General features: G+C 47.1%; 1 non-coding gene across 1 annotated transcript; it reads left to right on the top strand.

Moving 5' to 3' along the window:
* Nucleotides 1–1,326: 1,326 nt before the first annotated feature.
* Trnas-cga (transfer RNA serine (anticodon CGA)) lies at nucleotides 1,327–1,401 on the top strand. The gene has a single exon. It is a non-coding gene; the product is annotated as a tRNA-Ser (tRNA).
* The last annotated feature ends 10,112 nt before the right edge of the window (nucleotides 1,402–11,513 follow it).

Genomic DNA, 11,513 nt, shown 5'->3' with positions numbered 1-11,513 from the left:
GCTTTTTTTGATGTTCAACTTATACCCTCCTTTCAAGACACTGTCCATTCCGTTCAACTGCTCTTCCAAGTCGTTTGCTGTCTCTGACAGAATTACAATGTTATCGACGAACCTCAAAGTTTTTATTCCTTCTCCATGGATTTCAATACCTACTCCGAACTTTTCTTTTGTTTCCTTTATTGCTTGCTCAGTATACAGATTGAATAACATCGGGGAGAGGCTACAACCCTGTCTCACTCCCTTCCCAACCACTGCTTCCCTTTCATGTCCCTCGACTCTTATAACTGCCATCTGGTTTCTGTACAAATTGTAAATAGCCTTTCGCTCAAATGAGCGTTGCTAAAGATTGAACTTGCATTGCGCTATCAAGGGTTTAGATATAAGTAATCCTGTGTATTGCTACAATCACTCTACCACGACGACGCCTTTTCGTACAACAAGTTTTACAGTGCGTATCCTACGCAAAAAACCAGTGAGTCGTTTGCGGCATAGAGATATAGAAGTGGGCGTACCTCCCGTTGTTCTCTGGTATAGAGGGCGGAGCAGTTAACAGGAAGCGGGGGGAACAGGAAGCGCGCCGAACCGGAACTTCGAGGCGGTGGCGAGCCGAGTGGGGGCCAGCGGTGCGGCGCTTACGTAACGCCCCCGGGGGACCGGTACCGGTCAGGCAGAGCAGAGCAGAGGCCAGATTAAGTTATTGAAAGCGGGAGAAAGTCCGGCTCAGCGGTCGTGGGCGGCGGCGCGCAGGTCCCCTCGGTGTCCCGGCGGGTGCAGCCGCCGCCGCCGCCGCCGCTGCCGGCGTTTCGCAAGAGCCGCGCCGAGCCCCCTGCGGGAGCAACGCCCTGCGCCGCGAGCCACGGCAGGCCCCCAGCCACAGTAATTGCCCTAATTAATTGCGGCCGAGTGCCTCAACTGCTGCCGCCTGCGCTGCTGCCGCCTCCGCTGCTGACAGCGGGGGAAGGGCGTCAGGTTGCGGCGCGGCTGCTGCGGAGCAGTCGCCGCCAGTCGGATCTCCGGGGCGTCCATAAATTACCTTCACAACTTAAGACTTAAACAACTTTAAAACTGTACTGAATAATAACAACTGGTTTTCACCGTGTGACAAGATAACACATGAAGCTTTTTCTTTTCCAGGTGCCGCAGAATGACGAAAAAGTCCTCGCTAAAGGGGAAAGCAGCGTATAAGCAACTTCCTGGCAGATTAAAACTGTGTGCCGGACCGAGACTCGAACTCGGGACCTTTCGCAGGAGAGCTTCTGCGAAGTTTAGAAGGTAGGAGACAAGGTACTGGCAGAAGTAAAGCTGTGAGGACGGGGCGTGAGTAGTGGTTGGGTAGCTCAGTTGGTAGAGCACTTGCCCGCGAAAGGCAAAGGTCCCGAGTTCGAGTCTCGGTCCGGCACACAGTTTTAATCTGGCAGGAAGTTTCACATCAGCGCACATTCCGCTGCAGAGTGAAAATCTCATTCTGGAGTGTATAAGCAGGTTGGTTAAGAGATAGGATACCCAAGAGCAATGAACCTTTCAGGTACAGTATGGAAGGGAAGAGTCCATCGAAACAACTATTCGGGCGTGGTATACGTGGTTTATGCAAAAAAAATGGTTCAAATGGCTCTAAACACCATGGGACTTTACATCTGAGGTCATCAGTCCCCTAGACTTAGAACTACTGAAACCTAACTAACCTAAGGACATCGCACACATCCACGCCCGAGGCAGGATTCGAACCTGCGACCGTAGCAGCAGCGCGGTTCCGGACATTTATGGAAACAAGCAGTGTACTTCATACCCTGAGGGCATTTGTTTTAGATGTCAGCATGTGCAAGGTACGACAGCTGTTTGCGAGGAGTACAAGAAAATCTGTGCCTAGGACAGTCAGAGAGTTGTAAATGCCATGATGAAAAGTGCATAAATTCTTGCTTTGGAGTTTACATCTTTGTGCATGTAATGTGCAACTAAAGCCGACAGAAAAACCTCAGCGTCAGCAGTTGTGTTGATATGTTTGACAAGACTGACGTAAATGGTGACTTTTTGGTGAATGAACTCTAAGAAAAAAAAAAAAAAAAAAAAAAAAAAAAAAAAAAAAAAAAAAAAAAAAAAAAAGACGCTCCACCGTTGTCTGGGGCGGCCGCAGGGACATTCGGCCTGGAATCTCTTTGATTAGAGCACAGTTGTCTTGTGTGATGAGTCCCGCGTCGAACTGAGATTACCAGCTAGCAAGTGTCTGGAGGCAGGCTGACCAACTGTCGCCCACCATACGGGCCGACAGCCAATGGTGATGGTCCGGGGTGCAATATTGTCACGTAGAAGGTCTAACTAGATGAATGACGAAGACTAACTTCACTCAACGACGGTTTATTCAGCATATATATATATATATATATATATATATTCCACATTTGTGGATACATCTAGAATGTACTCGAACCCAATATAGAAATTAAAATTGTACAGTCCAGGTGAGTTTTGAACTCACGACACTGCATACAACAGTTTAGTGTTGTAACCACTATGCCACGGTGTTGCTCAGCTTTATCTGCGACAATAACATTTCATAGAGGACGCCTTTGGTCGTAATCCGCGTCACTCGTGCGGCTCAGCGATAGGTCGACGATATTGTGTTCCCCATTTCGTTGCCCTCCATGGCAATCCATCTCTGGGCTGTACACATTTCAGTTAGATAACACTCACCCGCACACTAATAGGGTTTCTACTGCTCGTCTTCGTGCTTAACAAACCCTACCTGTCCCAGCAAGGTCGTCGGATTTTCCCCCAATTGAGAAAGTTTGAAGTACACTCCTGGAAATTGAAATAAGAACACCGTGAATTCATTGTCCCAGGAAGGGGAAACTTTATTGACACATTCCTGGGGTCAGATACATCACATGATCACACTGACAGAACCACAGGCACATAGACACAGGCAACAGAGCATGCACAATGTCGGCACTAGTACAGTGTATATCCACCTTTCGCAGCAATGCAGGCTGCTATTCTCCCATGGAGACGATCGTAGAGATGCTGGATGTAGTCCTGTGGAACGGCTTGCCATGCCATTTCCACCTGGCACCTCAGTTGGACCAGCGTTCGTGCTGGACGTGCAGACCGCGTGAGACGACGCTTCATCCAGTCCCAAACATGCTCAATGGGGGACAGATCCGGAGATCTTGCTGGCCAGGGTAGTTGACTTACACCTTCTAGAGCACGTTGGGTGGCACGGGATACATGCGGACGTGCATTGTCCTGTTGGAACAGCAAGTTCCCTTGCCGGTCTAGGAATGGTAGAACGATGGGTTCGATGACGGTTTGGATGTACCGTGCACTATTCAGTGTCCCCTCGACGATCACCAGTGGTGTACGGCCAGTGTAGGAGATCGCTCCCCACACCATGATGCCAGGTGTTGGCCCTGTGTGCCTCGGTCGTATGCAGTCCTGATTGTGGCGCTCATCTGCACGGCGCCAAACACGCATACGACCATCATTGGCACCAAGGCAGAAGCGACTCTCATCGCTGAAGACGATACGTCTCCATTCGTCCCTCCATTCACGCCTGTCGCGACACCACTGGAGGCGGGCTGCACGATGTTGGGGCGTGAGCGGAAGACGGCCTAACGGTGTGCGGGACCGTAGCCCAGCTTCATGGAGACGGTTGCGAATGGTCCTCGCCGATACCCCAGGAGCAACAGTGTCCCTAATTTGCTGGGAAGTGGCGGTGCGGTCCCCTACGGCACTGCGTAGGATCCTACGGTCTTGGCGTGCATCCGTGCGTCGCTGCGGTCCGGTCCCAGGTCGACGGGCACGTGCACCTTCCGCCGACCACTGGCGACAACATCGATGTACTGTGGAGACCTCACGCCCCACGTGGTGAGCAATTCGGCGGTACGTCCACCCGGCCTCCCGCATGCCCACTATACGCCCTCGCTCAAAGTCCGTCAACTGCACATACGGTTCACGTCCACGCTGTCGCGGCATGCTACCAGTGTTAAAGACTGCGATGGAGCTCCGTATGCCACGGCAAACTGGCTGACACTGACGGCGGCGGTGCACAAATGCTGCGCAGCTAGCGCCATTCGACGGCCAACACCGCGGTTCCTGGTGTGTCCGCTGTGCCGTGTGTGTGATCATTGCTTGTACAGCCCTCTCGCAGTGTCCGGAGCAAGTATGGTGGGTCTGACACACCGGTGTCAATGTGTTCTTTTTTCCATTTCCAGGAGTGTATTTGAGAAGGGCCGTCCAACAAGCTTCAGATTTTGCCAATATAATGCGCCATTTGGAATGAATTTGGTATTATATCCCCCAAGAGGACATCCAACAACTTTATCAGGCAATACTAATTTGAATAACTGCTTGCATAAATGCTAGCGGAGGACCAACGCGTTGCTGACATGTTCTATTTCTGAAGCACGTTCTCTTGAATAAATCCTGTTCTTCTGAACTTGTAAACAGTTGTTGGCCTGTACATGTACATCACATCTATCGACTTCCGTCCCTTTCTCGTAATTCCTTCATCGTGCATGCTTTTTTTGTCTTAAAGTATTTCTCCGATGGGTGAACTCTCCACACATGTCTGACAAACTGAACCGTTACAGCGTTCCCACAAAAGGATCAGAGTACACAGATGTTGGACAGGAAGTAGAAAAAGACTCATAAGGTGAAGTATAGGAGGAGGAGGATATTAGTGTTTAACGTCCCGTCGACAACGAGGTCATTAGAGACGGAGCGCAAGCTCGGGTGAGGGAAGGATGGGGAAGGAAATCGGCCGTGCCCTTTCAAAGGAACCATCCCGGCATTTGCCTGAAGCGATTTAGGGAAATCACGGAAAACCTAAATCAGGATGGCCGGAGACGGGATTGAACCGTCGTCCTCCCGAATGCGAGTCCAGTGTGCTAACCACTGCGCCACCTCGCTCGGTCGGTGAAGTATAGTGTGATCCTGCGCACAATAGTGTTATTCGTCCATTCATTTCAAAGGAGTCTCTCGTCAGCAGATTCTCTTACTTGGACATGTTGCAGGTTGCAGGTGTCCTGCCACTTCAACCTGACGTCATATTCACCTCCCCCTCACGTTTCATCACGATGGGCCATCACCTCACTTGTCTCTAAATCCGTCAGTTTGTGGGGTAAAAGTTTCCTTATAGTCAGAGTGGACGAAATGCTCCGAATCGTTGGCCGCCGCAGCCGCCTGGCATCAGAGCAATAGAATTTTTAGTATGTGCTGTGAGGTCTCACTCGAAATAATTTTTTGAAGACCTGAAGATGACAGTTAAGTACGTCGATAAAGATTGTTTGTAAATAAAGAAAGATTTATGCGATCCTAGCCTTAGAAAATGTTTACCTTTTACAAGGGAAGTCTATTTTCCAAGAAAGAAGTTCAAGACATGGCCAAGCTTAGTGATGTTTTCAATCTTCTAGAATTTGGAGCCTAAAGAAAATGTCAGTTAAGAACGCTAGAACACGATTCTAGTTAGTCCGAAATCCCGAATTTCCAAATACAGACCGCAGAGCGAGATAAACGCCTTCTTGCAACATTATAACTTGTTCCACAACAGTTTTCGCGCCGCGCGGGATTAGGCGAGCGGTCTAAGCCGCTGCAGTCATGGACTGTGCGGCTGGCTGGTCCCGGCGGAGGTTAGAGTTCTCCCTCGGGCATGTGTGTGTGTTTGTCCGTAGGATAATTTAGGTTAAGTAGTGTGTAAGCTTAGGGACTGATGACCTTAGCAGTTAAGTCCCATAAGAATTCACACCCACTTGAACATTTTTTTGAACAGTTTTCGTCCATGCAAGTTACCACACGGTTGGGCTGGAATGCGCAGCCACATCCATCCTACACCCTTACATAGGATTTTTAGAGTTCTGCCTCCCTGGTGCTACTGAAGATGGACTACACAGCCAACATTTTCCTGTCTCACCTGGTTCAGGTTTTCACAAGTACGGTGTGCGGCTTTTTTTCACCGCTGGAAAAAAATGAACAACTAATGGTGGTGACTATGTGGCAAAATGACAGTATGCAGCTGAAATTCTACACAGTTTATCTGTGGTATTGTGTTTTCTGTATCTGCTGTAGTTCCCATGAATATAAATGAGAGACATTAGTTTCAGAATGATCCCCATCGAATGTGGAGCCAATATGTTTGAATCTCACTGATGCGTACTACATCTTGCTTGTACATTATTCAGCGTTCTATAATGTAGTTTATTAGCCAAATACGCTATCCAGCTTCATTACCTACAATCTAGTGTGAACCACAGCAACCCTGACGAGCAGGACGTGGAATGGAAATTGCCAAACACATAAAGCAGCAGCAGCGATACCAGTGTATCTGCAGCGAAGTACTTCATACCAGTGAACAGAGCCTCACTTAACGAGCAGGTCGATTTTGCAGTAAATGCAACGATGTGTAGCTGTTACTTACTACTGCTGCATCTACTTGGGATAGATTTGCCTTATATCACACAAGGTATAGTTGCACATACAGAGAGGGCTGAACAGAAGAAATGTGTTTGTCATTTACATTAAGAGTACCCTTTGTGACACAGAAAATTATTTCCTAGTCTTTACACCTTTCAGTGAAGTAAGTGATTTTAGATTGTGCCTTGCCGGGTATCCGGGAGGAGAGATGTCTTTTTTTTTCTTTTTTTTTTTCTTCGTATCAGCACAGATCTCTCTGTGGGCGCTGGGGCAGAGAGCTTGCTGTCATACGTATGAAATTTTTATGAACACTCTCCCTGAATCTAAGGAAATAGTATTAAATCTCATGCGATCATTTTATCGCACCAAATACAAAGTTTCACTGATAATACAACTGTACTGTACAAGTCTGAATTCAGTGGCTTCATACTTTTCGAGATATAAGCTCTTACCTAAAACCAATACCAACTTTTATGGTGTTACGAAAAAGGACTAGGGAATGTACTGTCTTCATTTACATTCTAGTTTGAAAGTGTAACTAAAAAGATCACTTCATATAAATTACTTGTCTAGGATTTTTTTTTTTGCTTTCATTACAACATCTTGATAATCTAAGAGTAGCAGTTTTTAAAATAATTATTTAATTATATTGTGTTGTGTGAATAATGTGGAGAGAGAGAGTGAAAGTGTATGTAGGACGTATGTAAAGTGTGGATGTTTTATTTGCTCAAAAACCACGTAAAACGTATGGAGTGAAGGTTCTTGAGCAATCAGGAATCTTGTGACGTATGTCAAGTATGCACACTTTTTCTATGAAAGACCCAGTGAAAAGAGAGTTGTTAAATCTATTAGTAGTTCATTTCTGGGAAAAATGCGTATTTCGTTTCATCTAAAATAAAATTTGGTTTCTTAAATTCAGAACTTCTTTCATAAATTATTTCCGTAATTCTATTGGATGACTCACGAATTACCGCAAGTATGTGAGCGCTGGAGCTTCTCTGACTGGCTGCCTATATCATCATGCAATTGGAATTAACCATTTCCCGCACTTTGTGCTACAGTTCTGTGTATCCAGGAGTCGCTCAGGAACCATCTTACAGTACAGATCAATGTGGGATGGCATCACACAACTTTTTGTTAAGATGAAGGAAGTCTTCCGTTCTGCCGGTTCTGTTATCGGTATTGTGAAGCGACTTTAGTTTTGAATATCATAGTGAAAGTGCGGAAATTTTTGTGCAAAAACATCAGTCCAGATTCCAAAGTGACTTCGCCTCTTACTAAGTTTTCCCTTCTTCCACAGGATGACCGCAGCATTCACGAAAAGACCATGCAGCATCAGTATGTCCTTATTGTAAAGTTCTTTTTGTAATGCCATCCAGCCTGAAGATGAGCTATTCCCTCGAAACATGTCGCTAAATAGATAAGTAATACAATAGTAGACAAAGTTTGTGAATGGTAGCGGTAATTTTTTTTTAAAAAAAAAAAAAAAAAAACTTTACATATTTCTTGAGACCCTCACGGTCGAAAAATAGTCAAAATGGCTTCAAATTTTAAGAGAATTTGGTTGGAAGATATTTGTGTGTGAACGTTCTTGTCGTGGATAAACTCTGTGTGGCAAGTTTGTTGAACATCTCGGAACATTTGGACGAGCAGTTTCTTCTGAAAAGATCACTGAACGACTTGATGTAGAAACTCGAAATTGCTATAGAACAGTGACTATAGAACATTAAAAATAGTCTGGTCAGACTGATAAACTTCTGTCCACTTTTGTGTGCAATAACTTACTTGCACCAGCAGTCAACAATAGTATGACAGTAAATACGGACTTAACCCCGTCCGGTTAGCCGAGCGGTCTGACGCACGGCTTTCCGGACTGGGAAGGAGCGCCTGGTCCCCGCCACGAATCCGCCCGCCGGACTTGTGTCCAGGTCCGGTGAGCCGGCCAGTCTGTGGGCGGATTTTAGGCGGTTTTCCATCTGCCTCGGCGAATGCGGGCTGGTTCCCCTTATTCCGCCTCAGCTACGCTATGTCGGCGATTGCTGCGCAATTAAGTCCTCCACGTACGCGTACACCACCATTCTCTACGACGCAAACATAGGGGTTACACTCATCTGGTGTGAGACGGCGGCGGAGGGGTGAAGTGGACTGCGGTAGTCGTCGTGGGGTTGTGAACCACTGCGGCTGCGACGGGGACGGAGGCTTTCCGTCGTTTCTAGGCCCCCGGATAACATACAATACAATACAATACGAACCTGATAGGAATTTACTACCTGTTATTTGAGAGAATAAAGCCTAATTAAGAAAAATTTAAAACATTTGTCCACAAGTTATTTAGAATCCTGAACAACAGAAGGTGTTACAAACTTGCAGATGCCCATGCAAGCTCGAGTTATGCAGCCTAAGTTTGGTAGGTTTTTAGCTGTTTTCTTCAACGCTGCTTTATCATCTGAAATAGAAACTGTTGTGGCGTAACAAGACCGCCACGCCACTCTGAAGTAGCCGAAAGGCACGCGCTAAGCTCACGCAGGATGGCGTGAGGTCTGAAACAGGATACGTAATGAATGCTATAAAGAAAAGTACGTAGCTTCTGGAATACTTAACTTTAATCCATCCTTGGTACATCGCTATTGACGATACAAGTGAGACTCTATAGTTTCAGACAATATACTGCTAATGGCGCCTTGCTAGGTCGTAGCCATTGACTTAGCTGAAGGCAATTGTAACTATCTGCTCTGCAAATGAGCGAGGCTTCGTCAGTGTGCATCGCTAGCTACGTCGTCCGTACAACTGGGGCGAGTGCTAGTACGTCTCTCTAGACCTGCCGTGTGGTGGCGCTCGGTCTGCTATCACTGAAAGTGGCGAAACGCGGGTCCGACATGTACAAATGGACCGCGGCCGATTTGAAGCTACCACCTAGCAAGTGTGGTGTCTGGCGGTGACACCACAGAAACTGCCACGACGCACTGGAGGGGCCCGAGTTCCAGAAGATTACTGAGGATAAGTGGAGTGAAACATCCCATAGGAAGGAGAAGTTATAACCTGCACCAGCATAGCGTCGTGCTAAGCCATCTGCTGTTAGTGAAAAGTCTCCTAACGTGATTATAAGTCCTCGAAGAGGCACCTCACGCTTTCTGAACTACCAGATGGTTAAGAGAAATTTGAAAATCAGATGTCTCGGCAAATGAGGAATCTCTCTTTGCATGGAATCTCTCGTGAGTCGTATGGAGAACAGTGAACAGCGTCCTAGAGACTCCAAATGCAAGAGTGAGGCTGCAGCGTCACTGCTTCCTGCTCACCAGCGAGGCACAGTGGTGATTAATCGAGGCCTCTGAGTCTTACCGGCCCATTTAACCTGCACTACCACCGCTCGTGCCGCTGCTCGCTATGATCCTCGTTACGCGATTATATCAAACTGGTGTGTGTTTGGCTCTGCGATCATCACCGCAGGTCCTGAAACACGAGCTGTGATTGGCTGCTTGAGAGTAGCTCCAGCAGTGCTGTGTTTGACCCTGCTAGCACTGTGCTTGCAAGGTGGAGAGTAATTAATGCCCGGTGCTGTAGCGTAAATGTAACAAGGCCCCCACGGCGGGCAGCGAGGGCTTTTTGCCTGCATCGAGCAGTGATGTGCCTCCGACGAGAATGCAGCGCGAACGTGAGAAGGTTAGGTTAGGTTAGCGTTGTTTAACGTCCCGTCGACAACGAGGTCATTAGAGACGGAGCGCAAGCTCGGGTTAGGGAAGGATGGGGAAGGAAATCGGCCGTGCCCTTTCAAAGGAACCATCCCGGCATTTGCCTGAAACGATGTAGGGAAATCACGGAAAACCTAAATCAGGATGGCTGGAGACGGGATTGAACCGTCGTCCTCCCGAATGCGAGTCCAGTGTGCTAACCACTGCGCCACCTCGCTCACGTAAGAAGACTCCCGGTGTACCGTGAGAACATTTATGCTGCAGCTTCGTTTCTGTTTATGCTGCAGCGTCATTCCTCGCTCCTCACTGCTGACATATCGCACTTTGCTTCTCGCCGGAAGCCTTGTTACAGTTTTTAAGCTGTAGCCTTGCTCGTTCGCTGATCACTGAGAGCAGCTGCAGCTGTTCGCATAATTAGCAGAGTGTTAGCAGAGCCAAACACAGCACAGCTGGACTGATCTTGAAGCAGCCAATTACGGCTCAAGTTTCAGGACATACGGCGGCTGTCGCGGCGCGTAACACAGACCAGCTTGATAATTATCGCCTGGTGAGGATAGCAGCAAGCGGCGTGGCCAGCGGCAGTGGCGGGGCTTAAATGGGCCAGTAAGTTTCAGTAGGCTCGTTTCGTCATCACCGGGCCAGGCCAATGAGCAGTGGGCAGCGCGGCGGCCACCTAAATGCACAATGGGGAAGATCAGTTTGGATTCCGTAGAAATATCGGAACACGTGAGGCAATATTGACCCTTCGACTTATCTTAGAAGCTAGATTAAGAAAAGGCAAACCTACGTTTCTAGCATTTTATACTTAGAAAAAGCTTTTGACAATGTTGACTGGAATACTCTCTTTCAAATTCTGAAGGTGGCAGAGGTAAAATACAGGGAGCAAAAAGCTATTTAGAATTTGTACAGAAACCAGATGCCAGTTATAAGAGTCGAGGGACATCAAAGGGAAGCAGTGGTTGGGAAGGGAGTGAGACAGGTTTGTAGCCTCTCCCCGATGTTATTCAATCTGTATATTGAGCAAGCAGTAAAGGAAACAAAAGAAAAATTCGGAGTAGGTATTAAAATCCATGGAGAAGAAATAAAAATTTTGAGGTTCACCGATGACATTGTAATTCTGTCAGAGACAGCAAACGACTTGGAAGACCAGTTGAACTGAATGAACAGTGTCCTGATAGGAGGTTATAAGATGAACATCAACAAAAGCAAAGCGAGGATAATGGAATGTAGTCGAGTTAAGGCGGGTGATGCTGAGGGAATTAGATTCGGAAATGAGACACTTAAAGTAGTAAAGGAGTTTTGCTATTTGGGGAGCAAAATAACTGATGATGGTCGAAGTAAAGAGGATATAAAATGTATGCTGGCAATCGCAAGGAAAGTATTTCTGAAGAAGAGAAATTTGTTAACATCGAGTATAGA

This window comes from Schistocerca serialis, chromosome 2 (genome assembly GCF_023864345.2).
Source record: "Schistocerca serialis cubense isolate TAMUIC-IGC-003099 chromosome 2, iqSchSeri2.2, whole genome shotgun sequence".
In the NCBI taxonomy this organism is placed as follows: Eukaryota; Metazoa; Arthropoda; class Insecta; order Orthoptera; family Acrididae; genus Schistocerca; species Schistocerca serialis.
The sequence above is the reverse complement of the archived record's forward strand: the minus strand, read 5'-3'. Positions and strand labels throughout refer to the sequence as shown.